This window comes from Crinia signifera, chromosome 4, assembly GCF_055691185.1.
Source record: "Crinia signifera chromosome 4, ASM5569118v1, whole genome shotgun sequence".
Lineage (NCBI taxonomy): Eukaryota > Metazoa > Chordata > Amphibia > Anura > Myobatrachidae > Crinia > Crinia signifera.
Window position 1 is genome coordinate 313,250,513 of NC_139220.1, and position 20,729 is coordinate 313,271,241.

Genomic DNA, 20,729 nt, shown 5'->3' on the forward strand with positions numbered 1-20,729 from the left:
AATGACAATTGACCCCGACATGATTTGAACACGCAACCTTCAGATCTGGAGTCAGACGCGCTACCGTTGCGCCACGAGGTCTTCTTTCAAACAAATGCAATTCACTGATTCGGGTGATTTAGATCACACATATACTGTCTGCATATACTAATTTATGAAATAAATAATTTGTGAGTAAACAAGCTTGAATCCTTGATTCAATAACCAAGGAATATGCCTGGTGCTCGTGCTTAAGTGCAAAGTCATTATTCTTAACAAAAAAGGTCAGTTCAATGGAAAACAGTCATAGCACCAGAAAGAAAATAATAAGAGTATACTTCAAAGTCAAGATATGGACAATTCCAATGAAATGGATTATGTTTGCATGACAATTATAAGAAATTAGCAGAATTTTGAGTCTTTGTTGTAACTGCAGATGATATAGGTATCCATATAAACAGTAATCACATTAAATAAATTTAGATGAGAACCATGGTGATTAGTTTCTCTTAAAGAATTCTGATTAGTACATTTCACTTTCAGAATGACAATTGACCCCGACGTGATTTGAACACGCAACCTTCTGATCTGGAGTCAGACGCGCTACCGTTGCGCCACGAGGTCTTCTTTCAAACAAATGCAATTCACTGATTCGGGTGATTTAGATCACACATATACTGTCTGCATATACTAATTTATGAAATAAATAATTTGTGAGTAAACAAGCTTGAATCCTTGATTCAATAACCAAGGAATATGCCTGGTGCTCGTGCTTAAGTGCAAAGTCATTATTCTTAACAAAAAAGGTCAGTTCAATGGAAAACAGTCATAGCACCAGAAAGAAAATAATAAGAGTATACTTCAAAGTCAAGATATGGACAATTCCAATGAAATGGATTATGTTTGCATGACAATTATAAGAAATTAGCAGAATTTTGAGTCTTTGTTGCAACTGCAGATGATATAGGTATCCATATAAACAGTAATCACATTGCAGAAATTTAGATGAGAACCATGGTAATTAGTTTCTCTTAAAGAATTCCGTTTAGTACATTTCACTTTCAAAATGACAATTGACCCCGACGTGATTTGAACACGCAACCTTCTGATCTGGAGTCAGACGCGCTACTGTTGCGCCACGAGGTCTTCTTTCAAACAAATGCAATTCACTGATTCGGGTGATTTTTATCACCCATATACTGTCTGCATATACTAATTTATGAAATAAATAATTTGTGAGTAAACAAGCTTGAATCCTTGATTCAATAACCAAGGAATATGCCTGGTGGTCGTGCTTAAGTGCAAAGTCATTATTCTTAACAAAAAAGGTCTGTTCAATGGAAAACAGTCATAGCACCAGAAAGAAAATAATAAGAGTATACTTCAAAGTCAAGATATGGACAATTCCAATGAAATGGATTATGTTTGCATGACAATTATAAGAAATTAGCAGAATTTTGAGTCTTTGTTGTAACTGCAGATGATATAGGTAGCCATATAAACAGTAATCACATTGCAGAAATTTAGATGAGAACCATGGTAATTAGTTTCTCTTAAAGAATTCCGTTTAGTACATTTCACTTTCAAAATGACAATTGACCCCGACGTGATTTGAACACGCAACCTTCAGATCTGGAGTCAGACGCGCTACCGTTGCGCCACGAGGTCTTCTTTCAAACAAATGCAGTTCACTGATTCGTGTGATTTAGATCACACATATACTGTCTGCATATACTAATTTATGAAATAAATAATTTGTGAGTAAACAAGCTTGAATCCTTGATTCAATAACCAAGGAATATGCCTGGTGGTCGTGCTTAAGTGCAAAGTCATTATTCTTAACAAAAAAGGTCAGTTCAATGGAAAACAGTCATAGCACCAGAAAGAAAATAATAAGAGTATACTTCAAAGTCAAGATATGGACAATTCCAATGAAATGGATTATGTTTGCATGACAATTATAAGAAATTAGCAGAATTTTGAGTCTTTGTTGCAACTGCAGATGATATAGGTATCCATATAAACAGTAATCACATTGCAGAAATTTAGATGAGAACCATGGTGATTAGTTTCTCTTATAGAATTCCATTTAGTACATTTCACTTTCAAAATGACAATTGACCCCGACGTGATTTGAACACGCAACATTCTGATCTGGAGTCAGACGCGCTACCGTTGCGCCACGAGGTCTTCTTTAGAGCAACTATAATTCACTGATTCGGGTGATTTAGATCACCCATATACTGTCTGCATATACTAATTTGTGAAATAATTAATTTGTGAGTAAACAAGCTTACATCCTTGATTCAATAACCAAGGAATATGCCTGGTGGTCGTGCTTAAGTGCAAAGTCATTATTCTTAACAAAAAAGGTCAGTTCAATGGAAAACAGTCATAGCACCAGAAAGAAAATAATAAGAGTATACTTCAAAGTCAAGATATGGACAATTCCAATGAAATGGATTATGTTTGCATGACAATTATAAGAAATTATCAGAATTTTGAGTCTTTGTTGCAACTGCAGATAAAATATAGGTATCCATATAAACAGTAATCACATTGCAGAAATTTAGATGAGAACCATAGTAATTAGTTTCTCTTAAAGAATTCCGTTTAGTACATTTCACTTTCAAAATGACAATTGATCCCGACGTGATTTGAACACGCAACCTTCTGATCAGGAGTTAGACGCACTACCGTTGCGCCACGAGGTCTTCTTTCAAACAAATGCAATTCACTGATTCGGGTGATTTTTATCACCCATATACTGTCTGCATATACTAATTTATGAAATAAATAATTTGTGAGTAAACAAGCTTGAATCCTTGATTCAATAACCAAGGAATATGCCTGGTGGTCGTGCTTAAGTGCAAAGTCATTATTCTTAACAAAAAAGGTCAGTTCAATGGAAAACAGTCATAGCACCAGAAAGAAAATAATAAGAGTATACTTCAAAGTCAAGATATGGACAATTCCAATGAAATGGATTATGTTTGCATGACAATTATAAGAAATTATCAGAATTTTGAGTCTTTGTTGCAACTGCAGATGATATAGGTATCCATATAAACAGTAATCACATTGCAGAAATTTAGATGAGAACCATGGTGATTAGTTTCTCTTATAGAATTCCATTTAGTACATTTCACTTTCAAAATGACAATTGACCCCGACGTGATTTGAACACCAAACCTTCTGATCTGGAGTCAGACGCGCGACCGTTGCGCCACGAGGTCTTCTTTAGAGCAAATATAATTCATTGATTCGGGAGATTTAGATCACCCATATACTGTCTGCATATACTAATTTGTGAAATAAATAATTTGTGAGAAAACAAGCTTACATCCTTGATTTAATAACCAAGGAATATGCCTGGTGGTCGTGCTTAAGTGCAAAGTCATTATTCTTAACAAAAAAGGTCAGTTCAATTTGAAACAGTCATAGCGCCAGAAAGAAAATAATAAGAGTATACTTCAAAGTCAAAATATGGACATTTCCAATGAAATGGATTATGTTTGCATGACGATTATAAGAAATTAGCAGAATTTTGAGTCTTTGTTGCAACTGCAGATGATATAGGTATCCATATAAACAGTAATCACATTGCAGAAATTTAGATGAGAACCATGGTAATTAGTTTCTCTTAAAGAATTCCGTTAAGTACATTTCACTTTCGAAATGACAATAGACCCCGACGTGATTTGAACACGCAACCTTCTGATCTGGAGTCAGACGCGCTACCGTTGCGCCACGAGGTCTTCTTTAGAATAACTATATTTCATTGATTCGGGTGATTTAGATCACCCATATACTGTCTGCATATACTAATTTGTGAAATAAATAATTTGTGAGTAAACAAGCTTACATCCTTGATTCAATAACCAAGGAATATGCCTGGTGGTCGTGCTTAAGTGCAAAGTCATTATTCTTAACAAAAAAGGTCAGTTCAATGGAAAACAGTCATAGCGCCAGAAAGAAAATAATAAGAGTATACTTCAAAGTCAAGATATGGACAATTCCAATGAAATGGATTATGTTTGCATGGCAATTATAAGAAATTAGCAGAATTTTGAATCTTTGTTGCAACTGCAGATGATATAGGTATCCATATAAACAGTAATCACATTGCAGAAATTTCGATGAGAAACATGGTAATTAGTTTCTCTTAAAGAATTCCGTTTAGTACATTTCACTTTCAAAGTGACAATTGACCCCGACGTGATTTGAACACGCAACCTTCTGATCTGGAGTCAGACGCGCTACCGTTGCGCCGTGAGGTCTTCTTTAGAGCATCTGTAATTCACTGATTCGGGTGATTTAGATCACCCATATACTGTCTGCATATACTAATTTGTGAAATAATTAATTTGTGAGTAAACAAGCTTACATCCTTGATTCAATAACCAAGGAATATGCCTGGTGGTCGTGCTTAAATGCAAAGTCATTATTCTTAACAAAAAAGGTCAGTTCAATGGAAAACAGTCATAGCACCAGAAAGATAATAATAAGAGTATACTTCAAAGTCAAGATATGGACAATTCCAATGAAATGGATTATGTTTGCATGACAATTATAAGAAATTAGCAGAATTTTGAGTCTTTGTTGCAACTGCAGATGATATAGGTATCCATATAAACAGTAATCACATTGCAGAAATTTAGATGAGAACCATGGTGATTAGTTTCTCTTATAGAATTCCATTTAACTTTCAAAATGACAATTGACCCCGACATGATTTGAACACCAAACCTTCTGATCCGGAGTCAGACGCGCTACCGTTGCGCCACGAGGTCTTCTTTAGAGCAACTATAATTCATTGATTCGGGAGATTTAGATCACCCATATACTGTCTGCATATACTAATTAGTGAAATAAATAATTTGTGAGAAAACAAGCTTACATCTTTGATTTAATAACCAAGGAATATGCCTGGTGGTCGTGCTTAAGTGCAAAGTCATTATTCTTAACAATATAGGTCAGTTCAATTTGAAACAGTCATAGCGCCAGAAAGAAAATAATAAGAGTATACTTCAAAGTCAAGATATGGACAATTCCAATGAAATGGATTATGTTTGCATGACAATTATAAGAAATTAGCAGAATTTTGAGTCTTTGTTGCAACTGCAGATGATATAGGTATCCATATAAACAGTAATCACATTGCAGAAATTTAGATGAGAACCATGGTAATTAGTTTCTCTTAAAGAATTTCGTTTAGTACATTTCACTTTCAAAATGACAATTGATCCCGACGTGATTTGAACACGCAACCTTCTGATCAGGAGTTAGACGCACTACCGTTGCGCCACGAGGTCTTCTTTCAAACAAATGCTATTCACTGATTCGGGTGATTTTTATCACCCATATACTGTCTGCATATACTAATTTATGAAATAAATAATTTGTGAGTAAACAAGCTTGAATCCTTGATTCAATAACCAAGGAATATGCCTGGTGGTCGTGCTTAAGTGCAAAGTCATTATTCTTAACAAAAAAGGTCAGTTCAATGGAAAACAGTCATAGCACCAGAAAGAAAATAATAAGAGTATACTTCAAAGTCAAGATATGGACAATTCCAATGAAATGGATTATGTTTGCATGACAATTATAAGAAATTAGCAGAATTTTGAGTCTTTGTTGCAACTGCAGATGATATAGGTATCCATATAAACAGTAATCACATTGCAGAAATTTGGATGAGAACCATGGTGATTAGTTTCTCTTATAGAATTCCATTTAGTACATTTCACTTTCAAAATGACAATTGACCCTGACGTGATTTGAACAAGCAAACTTCTGATCTGGAGTCAGACGCGCGACCGTTGCGCCACGAGGTCTTCTTTAGAGCAAATATAATTCATTGATTCGGGAGATTTAGATCACCCATATACTGTCTGCATATACTAATTTGTGAAATAAATAATTTGTGAGAAAACAAGCTTACATCCTTGATTTAATAACCAAGGAATATGCCTGGTGGTCGTGCTTAAGTGCAAAGTCATTATTCTTAACAAAAAAGGTCAGTTCAATTTGAAACAGTCATAGCGCCAGAAAGAAAATAATAAGAGTATACTTCAAAGTCAAAATATGGACATTTCCAATGAAATGGATTATGTTTGCATGACGATTATAAGAAATTAGCAGAATTTTGAGTCTTTGTTGCAACTGCAGATGATATAGGTATCCATATAAACAGTAATCACATTGCAGAAATTTAGATGAGAACCATGGTAATTAGTTTCTCTTAAAGAATTCCGTTAAGTACATTTCACTTTCGAAATGACAATAGACCCCGACGTGATTTGAACACGCAACCTTCTGATCTGGAGTCAGACGCGCTACCGTTGCGCCGTGAGGTCTTCTTTAGAGCATCTGTAATTCACTGATTCGGGTGATTTAGATCACCCATATACTGTCTGCATATACTAATTTGTGAAATAATTAATTTGTGAGTAAACAAGCTTACATCCTTGATTCAATAACCAAGGAATATGCCTGGTGGTCGTGCTTAAATGCAAAGTCATTATTCTTAACAAAAAAGGTCAGTTCAATGGAAAACAGTCATAGCACCAGAAAGATAATAATAAGAGTATACTTCAAAGTCAAGATATGGACAATTCCAATGAAATGGATTATGTTTGCATGACAATTATAAGAAATTAGCAGAATTTTGAGTCTTTGTTGCAACTGCAGATGATATAGGTATCCATATAAACAGTAATCACATTGCAGAAATTTAGATGAGAACCATGGTAATTAGTTTCTCTTAAAGAATTCCGTTAAGTACATTTCACTTTCGAAATGACAATAGACCCCGACGTGATTTGAACACGCAACCTTCTGATCTGGAGTCAGACGCGCTACCGTTGCGCCACGAGGTCTTCTTTAGAATAACTATATTTCATTGATTCGGGTGATTTAGATCACCCATATACTGTCTGCATATACTAATTTGTGAAATAAATAATTTGTGAGTAAACAAGCTTACATCCTTGATTCAATAACCAAGGAATATGCCTGGTGGTCGTGCTTAAGTGCAAAGTCATTATTCTTAACAAAAAAGGTCAGTTCAATGGAAAACAGTCATAGCGCCAGAAAGAAAATAATAAGAGTATACTTCAAAGTCAAGATATGGACAATTCCAATGAAATGGATTATGTTTGCATGGCAATTATAAGAAATTAGCAGAATTTTGAATCTTTGTTGCAACTGCAGATGATATAGGTATCCATATAAACAGTAATCACATTGCAGAAATTTCGATGAGAAACATGGTAATTAGTTTCTCTTAAAGAATTCCGTTTAGTACATTTCACTTTCAAAGTGACAATTGACCCCGACGTGATTTGAACACGCAACCTTCTGATCTGGAGCCAGACGCGCTACCGTTGCGCCGTGAGGTCTTCTTTAGAGCATCTGTAATTCACTGATTCGGGTGATTTAGATCACCCATATACTGTCTGCATATACTAATTTGTGAAATAATTAATTTGTGAGTAAACAAGCTTACATCCTTGATTCAATAACCAAGGAATATGCCTGGTGGTCGTGCTTAAATGCAAAGTCATTATTCTTAACAAAAAAGGTCAGTTCAATGGAAAACAGTCATAGCACCAGAAAGATAATAATAAGAGTATACTTCAAAGTCAAGATATGGACAATTCCAATGAAATGGATTATGTTTGCATGACAATTATAAGAAATTAGCAGAATTTTGAGTCTTTGTTGCAACTGCAGATGATATAGGTATCCATATAAACAGTAATCACATTGCAGAAATTTAGATGAGAACCATGGTGATTAGTTTCTCTTATAGAATTCCATTTAACTTTCAAAATGACAATTGACCCCGACATGATTTGAACACCAAACCTTCTGATCTGGAGTCAGACGCGCTACCGTTGCGCCACGAGGTCTTCTTTAGAGCAACTATAATTCATTGATTCGGGAGATTTAGATCACCCATATACTGTCTGCATATACTAATTAGTGAAATAAATAATTTGTGAGAAAACAAGCTTACATCTTTGATTTAATAACCAAGGAATATGCCTGGTGGTCGTGCTTAAGTGCAAAGTCATTATTCTTAACAATATAGGTCAGTTCAATTTGAAACAGTCATAGCGCCAGAAAGAAAATAATAAGAGTATACTTCAAAGTCAAGATATGGACAATTCCAATGAAATGGATTATGTTTGCATGACAATTATAAGAAATTAGCAGAATTTTGAGTCTTTGTTGCAACTGCAGATGATATAGGTATCCATATAAACAGTAATCACATTGCAGAAATTTAGATGAGAACCATGGTAATTAGTTTCTCTTAAAGAATTTCGTTTAGTACATTTCACTTTCAAAATGACAATTGATCCCGACGTGATTTGAACACGCAACCTTCTGATCAGGAGTTAGACGCACTACCGTTGCGCCACGAGGTCTTCTTTCAAACAAATGCTATTCACTGATTCGGGTGATTTTTATCACCCATATACTGTCTGCATATACTAATTTATGAAATAAATAATTTGTGAGTAAACAAGCTTGAATCCTTGATTCAATAACCAAGGAATATGCCTGGTGGTCGTGCTTAAGTGCAAAGTCATTATTCTTAACAAAAAAGGTCAGTTCAATGGAAAACAGTCATAGCACCAGAAAGAAAATAATAAGAGTATACTTCAAAGTCAAGATATGGACAATTCCAATGAAATGGATTATGTTTGCATGACAATTATAAGAAATTAGCAGAATTTTGAGTCTTTGTTGCAACTGCAGATGATATAGGTATCCATATAAACAGTAATCACATTGCAGAAATTTAGATGAGAACCATGGTGATTAGTTTCTCTTATAGAATTCCATTTAGTACATTTCACTTTCAAAATGACAATTGACCCCGACGTGATTTGAACACGCAACCTTCTGATCTGGAGTCAGACGCGCTACCGTTGCGCCACGAGGTCTTCTTTAGAGCAACTATAATTCACTGATTCGGGTGATTTAGATCACCCATATACTGTGTGCATATACTAATTTGTGAAATAAATAATTTGTGAGAAAACAAGCTTACATCTTTGATTTAATAACCAAGGAATATGCCTGGTGGTCGTGCTTAAGTGCAAAGTCATTATTCTTAACAAAAAAGGTCAGTTCAATTTGAAACAGTCATAGCGCCAGAAAGAAAATAATAAGAGTATACTTCAAAGTCAAGATATGGACATTTCCAATGAAATGGATTATGTTTGCATGACGATTATAAGAAATTAGCAGAATTTTGAGTCTTTGTTGCAACTGCAGATGATATAGGTATCCATATAAACAGTAATCACATTGCAGAAATTTAGATGAGAACCATGGTGATTAGTTTCTCTTATAGAATTCCATTTAGTACATTTCACTTTCAAAATGACAATTGACCCCGACGTGATTTGAACACGCAACCTTCGGATCTGGAGTCAGACGCGCTACCGTTGCGCCACGAGGTCTTCTTTAGAGCAACTATAATTCACTGATTCGGGTGATTTAGATCACCCATATACTGTGTGCATATACTAATTTGTGAAATAAATAATTTGTGAGAAAACAAGCTTACATCTTTGATTTAATAACCAAGGAATATGCCTGGTGGTCGTGCTTAAGTGCAAAGTCATTATTCTTAACAAAAAAGGTCAGTTCAATTTGAAACAGTCATAGCGCCAGAAAGAAAATAATAAGAGTATACTTCAAAGTCAAGATATGGACATTTCCAATGAAATGGATTATGTTTGCATGACGATTATAAGAAATTAGCAGAATTTTGAGTCTTTGTTGCAACTGCAGATGATATAGGTATCCATATAAACAGTAATCACATTGCAGAAATTTAGATGAGAACCATGGTAATTAGTTTCTCTTAAAGAATTCCGTTTAGTACATTTCACTTTCAAAATGACAATTGACCCCGACGTGATTTGAACACGCAACCTTCTGATCTGGAGTCAGACGCGCTACCGTTGCGCCGTGAGGTCTTCTTTAGAGCATATGTAATTCACTGATTCGGGTGATTTAGATCACCCATATACTGTCTGCATATACTAATTTGTGAAATAATTAATTTGTGAGTAAACAAGCTTGAATCCTTGATTCAATAACCAAGGAATATGCCTGGTGGTCGTGCTTAAGTGCAGAGTCAGACGCGCTACTGTTGCGCCACCAGGTCTTCTTTCAAACAAATGCAATTCACTGATTCGGGTGATTTAGATCACCCATATACTGTCTGCATAAACTAATTTATTAAATAAATAATTTGTGAGTAAACAAGCTTGAATCCTTGATTCAATAACCAAGGAATATGCCTGGTGGTCGTGCTTAAGTGCAAAGTCATTATTCTTAACAAAAAAGGTCAGTTCAATGGAAAACAGTCATAGCACCAGAAAGAAAATAATAAGAGTATACTTCAAAGTCAAGATATGGACAATTCCAATGAAATGGATTATGTTTGCATGACAATTATAAGAAATTATCAGAATTTTGAGTCTTTGTTGCAACTGCAGATGATATAGGTATCCATATAAACAGTAATCACATTGCAGAAATTTAGATGAGAACCATGGTGATTAGTTTCTCTTATAGAATTCCATTTAGTACATTTCACTTTCAAAATGACAATTGACCCCGACGTGATTTGAACACCAAACCTTCTGATCTGGAGTCAGACGCGCGACCGTTGCGCCACGAGGTCTTCTTTAGAGCAAATATAATTCATTGATTCGGGAGATTTAGATCACCCATATACTGTCTGCATATACTAATTTGTGAAATAAATAATTTGTGAGAAAACAAGCTTACATCCTTGATTTAATAACCAAGGAATATGCCTGGTGGTCGTGCTTAAGTGCAAAGTCATTATTCTTAACAAAAAAGGTCAGTTCAATTTGAAACAGTCATAGCGCCAGAAAGAAAATAATAAGAGTATACTTCAAAGTCAAGATATGGACATTTCCAATGAAATGGATTATGTTTGCATGACGATTATAAGAAATTAGCAGAATTTTGAGTCTTTGTTGCAACTGCAGATGATATAGGTATCCATATAAACAGTAATCACATTGCAGAAATTTAGATGAGAACCATGGTAATTAGTTTCTCTTAAAGAATTCCGTTAAGTACATTTCACTTTCGAAATGACAATAGACCCCAACGTGATTTGAACACGCAACCTTCTGATCTGGAGTCAGACGCGCTACCGTTGCGCCACGAGGTCTTCTTTAGAATAACTATATTTCATTGATTCGGGTGATTTAGATCACCCATATACTGTCTGCATATACTAATTTGTGAAATAAATAATTTGTGAGTAAACAAGCTTACATCCTTGATTCAATAACCAAGGAATATGCCTGGTGGTCGTGCTTAAGTGCAAAGTCATTATTCTTAACAAAAAAGGTCAGTTCAATGGAAAACAGTCATAGCGCCAGAAAGAAAATAATAAGAGTATACTTCAAAGTCAAGATATGGACAATTCCAATGAAATGGATTATGTTTGCATGGCAATTATAAGAAATTAGCAGAATTTTGAATCTTTGTTGCAACTGCAGATGATATAGGTATCCATATAAACAGTAATCACATTGCAGAAATTTCGATGAGAAACATGGTAATTAGTTTCTCTTAAAGAATTCCGTTTAGTACATTTCACTTTCAAAGTGACAATTGACCCCGACGTGATTTGAACACGCAACCTTCTGATCTGGAGTCAGACGCGCTACCGTTGCGCCGTGAGGTCTTCTTTAGAGCATCTGTAATTCACTGATTCGGGTGATTTAGATCACCCATATACTGTCTGCATATACTAATTTGTGAAATAATTAATTTGTGAGTAAACAAGCTTACATCCTTGATTCAATAACCAAGGAATATGCCTGGTGGTCGTGCTTAAATGCAAAGTCATTATTCTTAACAAAAAAGGTCAGTTCAATGGAAAACAGTCATAGCACCAGAAAGATAATAATAAGAGTATACTTCAAAGTCAAGATATGGACAATTCCAATGAAATGGATTATGTTTGCATGACAATTATAAGAAATTAGCAGAATTTTGAGTCTTTGTTGCAACTGCAGATGATATAGGTATCCATATAAACAGTAATCACATTGCAGAAATTTAGATGAGAACCATGGTGATTAGTTTCTCTTGTAGAATTCCATTTAGTACATTTCACTTTCAAAATGACAATTGACCCCGACGTGATTTGAACACCAATCCTTCTGATCTGGAGTCAGACGCGCTTCCTTTGCGCCACGAGGTCTTCTTTAGAGCGACTATAATTCATTGATTCGGGAGATTTAGATCACCCATATACTGTCTGCATATACTAATTAGTGAAATAAATAATTTGTGAGAAAACAAGCTTACATCTTTGATTTAATAACCAAGGAATATGCCTGGTGGTCGTGCTTAAGTGCAAAGTCATTATTCTTAACAATATAGGTCAGTTCAATTTGAAACAGTCATAGCGCCAGAAAGAAAATAATAAGAGTATACTTCAAAGTCAAGATATGGACAATTCCAATGAAATGGATTATGTTTGCATGACAATTATAAGAAATTAGCAGAATTTTGAGTCTTTGTTGCAACTGCAGATGATATAGGTATCCATATAAACAGTAATCACATTGCAGAAATTTAGATGAGAACCATGGTAATTAGTTTCTCTTAAAGAATTTCGTTTAGTACATTTCACTTTCAAAATGACAATTGATCCCGACGTGATTTAAACACGCAACCTTCTGATCAGGAGTTAGACGCACTACCGTTGCGCCACGAGGTCTTCTTTCAAACCAATGCTATTCACTGATTCGGGTGATTTTTATCACCCATATACTGTCTGCATATACTAATTTATGAAATAAATAATTTGTGAGTAAACAAGCTTGAATCCTTGATTCAATAACCAAGGAATATGCCTGGTGGTCGTGCTTAAGTGCAAAGTCATTATTCTTAACAAAAAAGGTCAGTTCAATGGAAAACAGTCATAGCACCAGAAAGAAAATAATAAGAGTATACTTCAAAGTCAAGATATGGACAATTCCAATGAAATGGATTATGTTTGCATGACAATTATAAGAAATTAGCAGAATTTTGAGTCTTTGTTGCAACTGCAGATGATATAGGTATCCATATAAACAGTAATCACATTGCAGAAATTTAGATGAGAACCATGGTGATTAGTTTCTCTTATAGAATTCCATTTAGTACATTTCACTTTCAAAATGACAATTGACCCCGACGTGATTTGAACACGCAACCTTCTGATCTGGAGTCAGACGCGCTACCGTTGCGCCACGAGGTCTTCTTTAGAGCAACTATAATTCACTGATTCGGGTGATTTAGATCACCCATATACTGTGTGCATATACTAATTTGTGAAATAAATAATTTGTGAGAAAACAAGCTTACATCTTTGATTTAATAACCAAGGAATATGCCTGGTGGTCGTGCTTAAGTGCAAAGTCATTATTCTTAACAAAAAAGGTCAGTTCAATTTGAAACAGTCATAGCGCCAGAAAGAAAATAATAAGAGTATACTTCAAAGTCAAGATATGGACATTTCCAATGAAATGGATTATGTTTGCATGACGATTATAAGAAATTAGCAGAATTTTGAGTCTTTGTTGCAACTGCAGATGATATAGGTATCCATATAAACAGTAATCACATTGCAGAAATTTAGATGAGAACCATGGTGATTAGTTTCTCTTATAGAATTCCATTTAACTTTCAAAATGACAATTGACCCCGACGTGATTTGAACACCAAACCTTCTGATCTGGAGTCAGACGCGCTACCGTTGCGCCACGAGGTCTTCTTTAGAGCAACTATAATTCATTGATTCGGGAGATTTAGATCACCCATAAACTGTCTGCATATACTAATTTGTGAAATAAATAATTTGTGAGAAAACAAGCTTACATCCTTGATTTAATAACCAAGGAATATGCCTGGTGGTCGTGCTTAAGTGCAAAGTCATTATTCTTAACAAAAAAGGTCAGTTCAATTTGAAACAGTCATAGCGCCAGAAAGAAAATAATAAGAGTATACTTCAAAGTCAAGATATGGACATTTCCAATGAAATGGATTCTGTTTGCATGACGATTATAAGATATAAGAAATTGGCAGAATTTTGAGTCTTTGTTGCAACTGCAGATGATATAGGTATCCATATAAACAGTAATCACATTGCAGAAATTTAGATGAGAACCATGGTAATTAGTTTCTCTTAAAGAATTCCGTTAAGTACATTTCACTTTCGAAATGACAATAGACCCCGACGTGATTTGAACACGCAACCTTCTGATCTGGAGTCAGACGCGCTACCGTTGCGCCGTGAGGTCTTCTTTAGAGCATATGTAATTCACTGATTCGGGTGATTTAGATCACCCATATACTGTCTGCATATACTAATTTGTGAAATAATTAATTTGTGAGTAAACAAGCTTGAATCCTTGATTCAATAACCAAGGAATATGCCTGGTGGTCGTGCTTAAGTGCAGAGTCAGACGCGCTACTGTTGCGCCACCAGGTCTTCTTTCAAACAAATGCAATTCACTGATTCGGGTGATTTAGATCACCCATATACTGTCTGCATAAACTAATTTATTAAATAAATAATTTGTGAGTAAACAAGCTTGAATCCTTGATTCAATAACCAAGGAATATGCCTGGTGGTCGTGCTTAAGTGCAAAGTCATTATTCTTAACAAAAAAGGTCAGTTCAATGGAAAACAGTCATAGCACCAGAAAGAAAATAATAAGAGTATACTTCAAAGTCAAGATATGGACAATTCCAATGAAATGGATTATGTTTGCATGACAATTATAAGAAATTATCAGAATTTTGAGTCTTTGTTGCAACTGCAGATGATATAGGTATCCATATAAACAGTAATCACATTGCAGAAATTTAGATGAGAACCATGGTGATTAGTTTCTCTTATAGAATTCCATTTAGTACATTTCACTTTCAAAATGACAATTGACCCCGACGTGATTTGAACACCAAACCTTCTGATCTGGAGTCAGACGCGCGACCGTTGCGCCACGAGGTCTTCTTTAGAGCAAATATAATTCATTGATTCGGGAGATTTAGATCACCCATATACTGTCTGCATATACTAATTTGTGAAATAAATAATTTGTGAGAAAACAAGCTTACATCCTTGATTTAATAACCAAGGAATATGCCTGGTGGTCGTGCTTAAGTGCAAAGTCATTATTCTTAACAAAAAAGGTCAGTTCAATTTGAAACAGTCATAGCGCCAGAAAGAAAATAATAAGAGTATACTTCAAAGTCAAGATATGGACATTTCCAATGAAATGGATTATGTTTGCATGACGATTATAAGAAATTAGCAGAATTTTGAGTCTTTGTTGCAACTGCAGATGATATAGGTATCCATATAAACAGTAATCACATTGCAGAAATTTAGATGAGAACCATGGTAATTAGTTTCTCTTAAAGAATTCCGTTAAGAACATTTCACTTTCAAAATGACAATAGACCTCGACGTGATTTCAACACGCAACCTTCTGATCTGGAGTCAGACGCGCTACCGTTGCGCCACGAGGTCTTCTTTAGAATAACTATATTTCATTGATTCGGGTGATTTAGATCACCCATATACTGTCTGCATATACTAATTTGTGAAATAAATAATTTGTGAGTAAACAAGCTTACATCCTTGATTCAATAACCAAGGAATATGCCTGGTGGTCGTGCTTAAGTGCAAAGTCATTATTCTTAACAAAAAAGGTCAGTTCAATGGAAAACAGTCATAGCGCCAGAAAGATAATAATAAGAGTATACTTCAAAGTCAAGATATGGACAATTCCAATGAAATGGATTATGTTTGCATGACAATTATAAGAAATTAGCAGAATTTTGAGTCTTTGTTGCAACTGCAGATGATATAGGTATCCATATAAACAGTAATCACATTGCAGAAATTTAGATGAGAACCATGGTGATTAGTTTCTCTTGTAGAATTCCATTTAGTACATTTCACTTTCAAAATGACAATTGACCCCGACGTGATTTGAACACCAATCCTTCTGATCTGGAGTCAGACGCGCTTCCTTTGCGCCACGAGGTCTTCTTTAGAGCGACTATAATTCATTGATTCGGGAGATTTAGATCACCCATATACTGTCTGCATATACTAATTAGTGAAATAAATAATTTGTGAGAAAACAAGCTTACATCTTTGATTTAATAACCAAGGAATATGCCTGGTGGTCGTGCTTAAGTGCAAAGTCATTATTCTTAACAATATAGGTCAGTTCAATTTGAAACAGTCATAGCGCCAGAAAGAAAATAATAAGAGTATACTTCAAAGTCAAGATATGGACAATTCCAATGAAATGGATTATGTTTGCATGACAATTATAAGAAATTAGCAGAATTTTGAGTCTTTGTTGCAACTGCAGATGATATAGGTATCCATATAAACAGTAATCACATTGCAGAAATTTAGATGAGAACCATGGTAATTAGTTTCTCTTAAAGAATTTCGTTTAGTACATTTCACTTTCAAAATGACAATTGATCCCGACGTGATTTAAACACGCAACCTTCTGATCAGGAGTTAGACGCACTACCGTTGCGCCACGAGGTCTTCTTTCAAACCAATGCTATTCACTGATTCGGGTGATTTTTATCACCCATATACTGTCTGCATATACTAATTTATGAAATAAATAATTTGTGAGTAAACAAGCTTGAATCCTTGATTCAATAACCAAGGAATATGCCTGGTGGTCGTGCTTAAGTGCAAAGTCATTATTCTTAACAAAAAAGGTCAGTTCAATGGAAAACAGTCATAGCACCAGAAAGAAAATAATAAGAGTATACTTCAAAGTCAAGATATGGACAATTCCAATGAAATGGATTATGTTTGCATGACAATTATAAGAAATTAGCAGAATTTTGAGTCTTTGTTGCAACTGCAGATGATATAGGTATCCATATAAACAGTAATCACATTGCAGAAATTTAGATGAGAACCATGGTGATTAGTTTCTCTTATAGAATTCCATTTAGTACATTTCACTTTCAAAATGACAATTGACCCCGACGTGATTTGAACACGCAACCTTCTGATCTGGAGTCAGACGCGCTACCGTTGCGCCACGAGGTCTTCTTTAGAGCAACTATAATTCACTGATTCGGGTGATTTAGATCACCCATATACTGTGTGCATATACTAATTTGTGAAATAAATAATTTGTGAGAAAACAAGCTTACATCTTTGATTTAATAACCAAGGAATATGCCTGGTGGTCGTGCTTAAGTGCAAAGTCATTATTCTTAACAAAAAAGGTCAGTTCAATTTGAAACAGTCATAGCGCCAGAAAGAAAATAATAAGAGTATACTTCAAAGTCAAGATATGGACATTTCCAATGAAATGGATTATGTTTGCATGACGATTATAAGAAATTAGCAGAATTTTGAGTCTTTGTTGCAACTGCAGATGATATAGGTATCCATATAAACAGTAATCACATTGCAGAAATTTAGATGAGAACCATGGTGATTAGTTTCTCTTATAGAATTCCATTTAACTTTCAAAATGACAATTGACCCCGACGTGATTTGAACACCAAACCTTCTGATCTGGAGTCAGACGCGCTACCGTTGCGCCACGAGGTCTTCTTTAGAGCAACTATAATTCATTGATTCGGGAGATTTAGATCACCCATATACTGTCTGCATATACTAATTTGTGAAATAAATAATTTGTGAGAAAACAAGCTTACATCCTTGATTTAATAACCAAGGAATATGCCTGGTGGTCGTGCTTAAGTGCAAAGTCATTATTCTTAACAAAAAAGGTCAGTTCAATTTGAAACAGTCATAGCGCCAGAAAGAAAATAATAAGAGTATACTTCAAAGTCAAGATATGGACATTTCCAATGAAATGGATTCTGTTTGCATGACGATTATAAGATATAAGAAATTGGCAGAATTTTGAGTCTTTGTTGCAACTGCAGATGATATAGGTATCCATATAAACAGTAATCACATTGCAGAAATTTAGATGAGAACCATGGTAATTAGTTTCTCTTAAAGAATTCCGTTAAGTACATTTCACTTTCGAAATGACAATAGACCCCGACGTGATTTGAACACGCAACCTTCTGATCTGGAGTCAGACGCGCTACCGTTGCGCCACGAGGTCTTCTTTAGAACAACTATAATTCATTGATTCAGGTGATTTAGATCACCCATATACTGTCTGCATATACTAATTTGTGAAATAAATAATTTGTGAGTAAACAAGCTTACATCCTTGATTCAATAACCAAGGAATATGCCTGGTGGTCGTGCTTAAGTGCAAAGTCATTATTCTTAACAAAAAAGGTCAGTTCAATGGAAAACAGTCATAGCGCCAGAAAGAAAATAATAAGAGTATACTTCAAAGTCAAGATATGGACATTTCCAATGAAATGGATTATGTTTGCATGGCAATTATAAGAAATTAGCAGAATTTTGAATCTTTGTTGCAACTGCAGATGATATAGGTATCCATATAAACAGTAATCACATTGCAGAAATTTAGATGAGAACCATGGTAATTAGTTTCTCTTAAAGAATTCCGTTTAGTACATTTCACTTTCAAAATGACAATTGACCCCGACGTGATTTGAACACGCAACTTTCTGATCTGGAGTCAGACGCGCTACCGTTGCGCCGTGAGGTCTTCTTTAGAGCATATGTAATTCACTGATTCGGGTGATTTAGATCACCCATATACTGTCTGCATATACTAATTTGTGAAATAATTAATTTGTGAGTAAACAAGCTTGAATCCTTGATTCAATAACCAAGGAATATGCCTGGTGGTCGTGCTTAAGTGCAGAGTCAGACGCGCTACTGTTGCGCCACCAGGTCTTCTTTCAAACAAATGCAATTCACTGATTCGGGTGATTTAGATCACCCATATACTGTCTGCATAAACTAATTTATTAAATAAATAATTTGTGAGTAAACAAGCTTGAATCCTTGATTCAATAACCAAGGAATATGCCTGGTGGTCGTGCTTAAGTGCAAAGTCATTATTCTTAACAAAAAAGGTCAGTTCAATGGAAAACAGTCATAGCACCAGAAAGAAAATAATAAGAGTATACTTCAAAGTCAAGATATGGACAATTCCAATGAAATGGATTATGTTTGCATGACAATTATAAGAAATTAGCAGAATTTTGAGTCTTTGTTGTAACTGCAGATGATATAGGTATCCATATAAACAGTAATCACATTGCAGAAATTTAGATGAGAACCATGGTAATTAGTTTCTCTTAAAGAAGTCTGTTTAGTACATTTCACTTTCAGAATGCCAATTGACCCCGACGTGATTTGAACACGCAACCTTCTGATCTGGAGTCAGACGCGCTACCGTTGCGCCACGAGGTCTTCTTTCAAACAAATGCAATTCACTGATTCGGGTGATTTAGATCACACATATACTGTCTGCATATACTAATTTGTGAAATAATTAATTTGTGAGTAAACAAGCTTACATCCTTGATTCAATAACCAAGGAATATGCCTGGTGGTCGTGCTTAAGTGCAAAGTCATTATTCTTAACAAAAAAGGTCAGTTCAATGGAAAACAGTCATAGCGCCAGAAAGATAATAATAAGAGTATACTTCAAAGTCAAGATATGGACAATTCCAATTAAATGGATTATGTTTGCATGACAATTATAAGAAATTAGCAGAATTTTGAGTCTTTGTTGCAACTGCAGATGATATAGGTATCCATATAAACAGTAATCACATTGCAGAAATTTAGATGAGAACCATGGTAATTAGTTTCTCTTAAAGAATTCCGTTTAGTACATTTCACTTTCAAAATGACAATTGACCACGACGTGATTTGAACACGCAACCTTCTGATATGGAGTCAGACGCGCTACTGTTGCGCCACCAGGTCTTCTTTCAAACAAATGCAATTCACTGATTCGGGTGATTTAGATCACCCATATACTGTCTGCATAAACTAATTTATTAAATAAATAATTTGTGAGTAAACAAGCTTGAATCCTTGATTCAATAACCAAGGAATATGCCTGGTGGTCGTGCTTAAGTGCAAAGTCATTATTCTTAACAAAAAAGGTCAGTTCAATGGAAAACAGTCATAGCACCAGAAAGAAAATAATAAGAGTATACTTCAAAGTCAAGATATGGACAATTCCAATGAAATGGATTATGTTTGCATGACAATTATAAGAAATTAGCAGAATTTTGAGTCTTTGTTGTAACTGCAGATGATATAGGTATCCATATAAACAGTAATCACATTGCAGAAATTTAGATGAGAACCATGGTAATTAGTTTCTCTTAAAAAATTCTGTTTAGTATATTTCACTTTCAGAATGACAATTGACCCCGACGTGATTTGAACATGCAACCTTCTGATCTGGAGTCAGACGCGCTACCGTTGCGCCGTGAGGTCTTCTTTAGAACTCTAATTTACTGATTCGGGTGATTTAGATCACCCATATACTGTCTGCATATACTAATTTATGAAATAAATAATTTGTGAGTAAACAAGCTTGAATCCTTGACTCAATAACCAAGGAATATGCCTGGTGGTCGTGCTTAAGTGCAAAGTCATTATTCTTAACAAAAAAGGTCAGTTCAATGGAAAACAGTCATAGCACCAGAAAGATAATAATAAGAGTATACTTCAAAGTCAAGATATGGACAATTCC

The 20,729-nt window shown here is 34.9% G+C and overlaps 22 non-coding genes across 22 annotated transcripts; all 22 read right to left on the minus strand.

The window, feature by feature from the left end:
* Positions 1-9: 9 nt before the first annotated feature.
* On the minus strand, positions 10-81 carry TRNAW-CCA (transfer RNA tryptophan (anticodon CCA)). Its single transcript has one exon. It is a non-coding gene; the product is annotated as a tRNA-Trp (tRNA).
* A 450-nt stretch (positions 82-531) lies between these two features.
* On the minus strand, positions 532-603 carry TRNAW-CCA (transfer RNA tryptophan (anticodon CCA)). Its single transcript has one exon. It is a non-coding gene; the product is annotated as a tRNA-Trp (tRNA).
* A 450-nt stretch (positions 604-1,053) lies between these two features.
* TRNAW-CCA (transfer RNA tryptophan (anticodon CCA)) lies at positions 1,054-1,125 on the minus strand. The gene has a single exon. It is a non-coding gene; the product is annotated as a tRNA-Trp (tRNA).
* Positions 1,126-1,575: 450 nt separating this feature from the next.
* On the minus strand, positions 1,576-1,647 carry TRNAW-CCA (transfer RNA tryptophan (anticodon CCA)). Its single transcript has one exon. It is a non-coding gene; the product is annotated as a tRNA-Trp (tRNA).
* A 450-nt stretch (positions 1,648-2,097) lies between these two features.
* TRNAW-CCA (transfer RNA tryptophan (anticodon CCA)) lies at positions 2,098-2,169 on the minus strand. The gene has a single exon. It is a non-coding gene; the product is annotated as a tRNA-Trp (tRNA).
* A 1,496-nt stretch (positions 2,170-3,665) lies between these two features.
* On the minus strand, positions 3,666-3,737 carry TRNAW-CCA (transfer RNA tryptophan (anticodon CCA)). The gene has a single exon. It is a non-coding gene; the product is annotated as a tRNA-Trp (tRNA).
* Positions 3,738-4,187: 450 nt separating this feature from the next.
* TRNAW-CCA (transfer RNA tryptophan (anticodon CCA)) lies at positions 4,188-4,259 on the minus strand. Its single transcript has one exon. It is a non-coding gene; the product is annotated as a tRNA-Trp (tRNA).
* A 2,007-nt stretch (positions 4,260-6,266) lies between these two features.
* TRNAW-CCA (transfer RNA tryptophan (anticodon CCA)) lies at positions 6,267-6,338 on the minus strand. Its single transcript has one exon. It is a non-coding gene; the product is annotated as a tRNA-Trp (tRNA).
* A 450-nt stretch (positions 6,339-6,788) lies between these two features.
* Positions 6,789-6,860, minus strand: TRNAW-CCA (transfer RNA tryptophan (anticodon CCA)). The gene has a single exon. It is a non-coding gene; the product is annotated as a tRNA-Trp (tRNA).
* Positions 6,861-8,867: 2,007 nt separating this feature from the next.
* TRNAW-CCA (transfer RNA tryptophan (anticodon CCA)) lies at positions 8,868-8,939 on the minus strand. The gene has a single exon. It is a non-coding gene; the product is annotated as a tRNA-Trp (tRNA).
* Positions 8,940-9,389: 450 nt separating this feature from the next.
* On the minus strand, positions 9,390-9,461 carry TRNAW-CCA (transfer RNA tryptophan (anticodon CCA)). Its single transcript has one exon. It is a non-coding gene; the product is annotated as a tRNA-Trp (tRNA).
* Positions 9,462-9,911: 450 nt separating this feature from the next.
* On the minus strand, positions 9,912-9,983 carry TRNAW-CCA (transfer RNA tryptophan (anticodon CCA)). Its single transcript has one exon. It is a non-coding gene; the product is annotated as a tRNA-Trp (tRNA).
* A 1,163-nt stretch (positions 9,984-11,146) lies between these two features.
* Positions 11,147-11,218, minus strand: TRNAW-CCA (transfer RNA tryptophan (anticodon CCA)). Its single transcript has one exon. It is a non-coding gene; the product is annotated as a tRNA-Trp (tRNA).
* Positions 11,219-11,668: 450 nt separating this feature from the next.
* Positions 11,669-11,740, minus strand: TRNAW-CCA (transfer RNA tryptophan (anticodon CCA)). The gene has a single exon. It is a non-coding gene; the product is annotated as a tRNA-Trp (tRNA).
* A 1,494-nt stretch (positions 11,741-13,234) lies between these two features.
* Positions 13,235-13,306, minus strand: TRNAW-CCA (transfer RNA tryptophan (anticodon CCA)). The gene has a single exon. It is a non-coding gene; the product is annotated as a tRNA-Trp (tRNA).
* Positions 13,307-13,747: 441 nt separating this feature from the next.
* On the minus strand, positions 13,748-13,819 carry TRNAW-CCA (transfer RNA tryptophan (anticodon CCA)). Its single transcript has one exon. It is a non-coding gene; the product is annotated as a tRNA-Trp (tRNA).
* A 457-nt stretch (positions 13,820-14,276) lies between these two features.
* Positions 14,277-14,348, minus strand: TRNAW-CCA (transfer RNA tryptophan (anticodon CCA)). Its single transcript has one exon. It is a non-coding gene; the product is annotated as a tRNA-Trp (tRNA).
* A 1,163-nt stretch (positions 14,349-15,511) lies between these two features.
* TRNAW-CCA (transfer RNA tryptophan (anticodon CCA)) lies at positions 15,512-15,583 on the minus strand. The gene has a single exon. It is a non-coding gene; the product is annotated as a tRNA-Trp (tRNA).
* Positions 15,584-17,077: 1,494 nt separating this feature from the next.
* TRNAW-CCA (transfer RNA tryptophan (anticodon CCA)) lies at positions 17,078-17,149 on the minus strand. Its single transcript has one exon. It is a non-coding gene; the product is annotated as a tRNA-Trp (tRNA).
* Positions 17,150-17,590: 441 nt separating this feature from the next.
* TRNAW-CCA (transfer RNA tryptophan (anticodon CCA)) lies at positions 17,591-17,662 on the minus strand. Its single transcript has one exon. It is a non-coding gene; the product is annotated as a tRNA-Trp (tRNA).
* A 457-nt stretch (positions 17,663-18,119) lies between these two features.
* TRNAW-CCA (transfer RNA tryptophan (anticodon CCA)) lies at positions 18,120-18,191 on the minus strand. Its single transcript has one exon. It is a non-coding gene; the product is annotated as a tRNA-Trp (tRNA).
* A 1,163-nt stretch (positions 18,192-19,354) lies between these two features.
* TRNAW-CCA (transfer RNA tryptophan (anticodon CCA)) lies at positions 19,355-19,426 on the minus strand. Its single transcript has one exon. It is a non-coding gene; the product is annotated as a tRNA-Trp (tRNA).
* Positions 19,427-20,729: the final 1,303 nt, after the last annotated feature.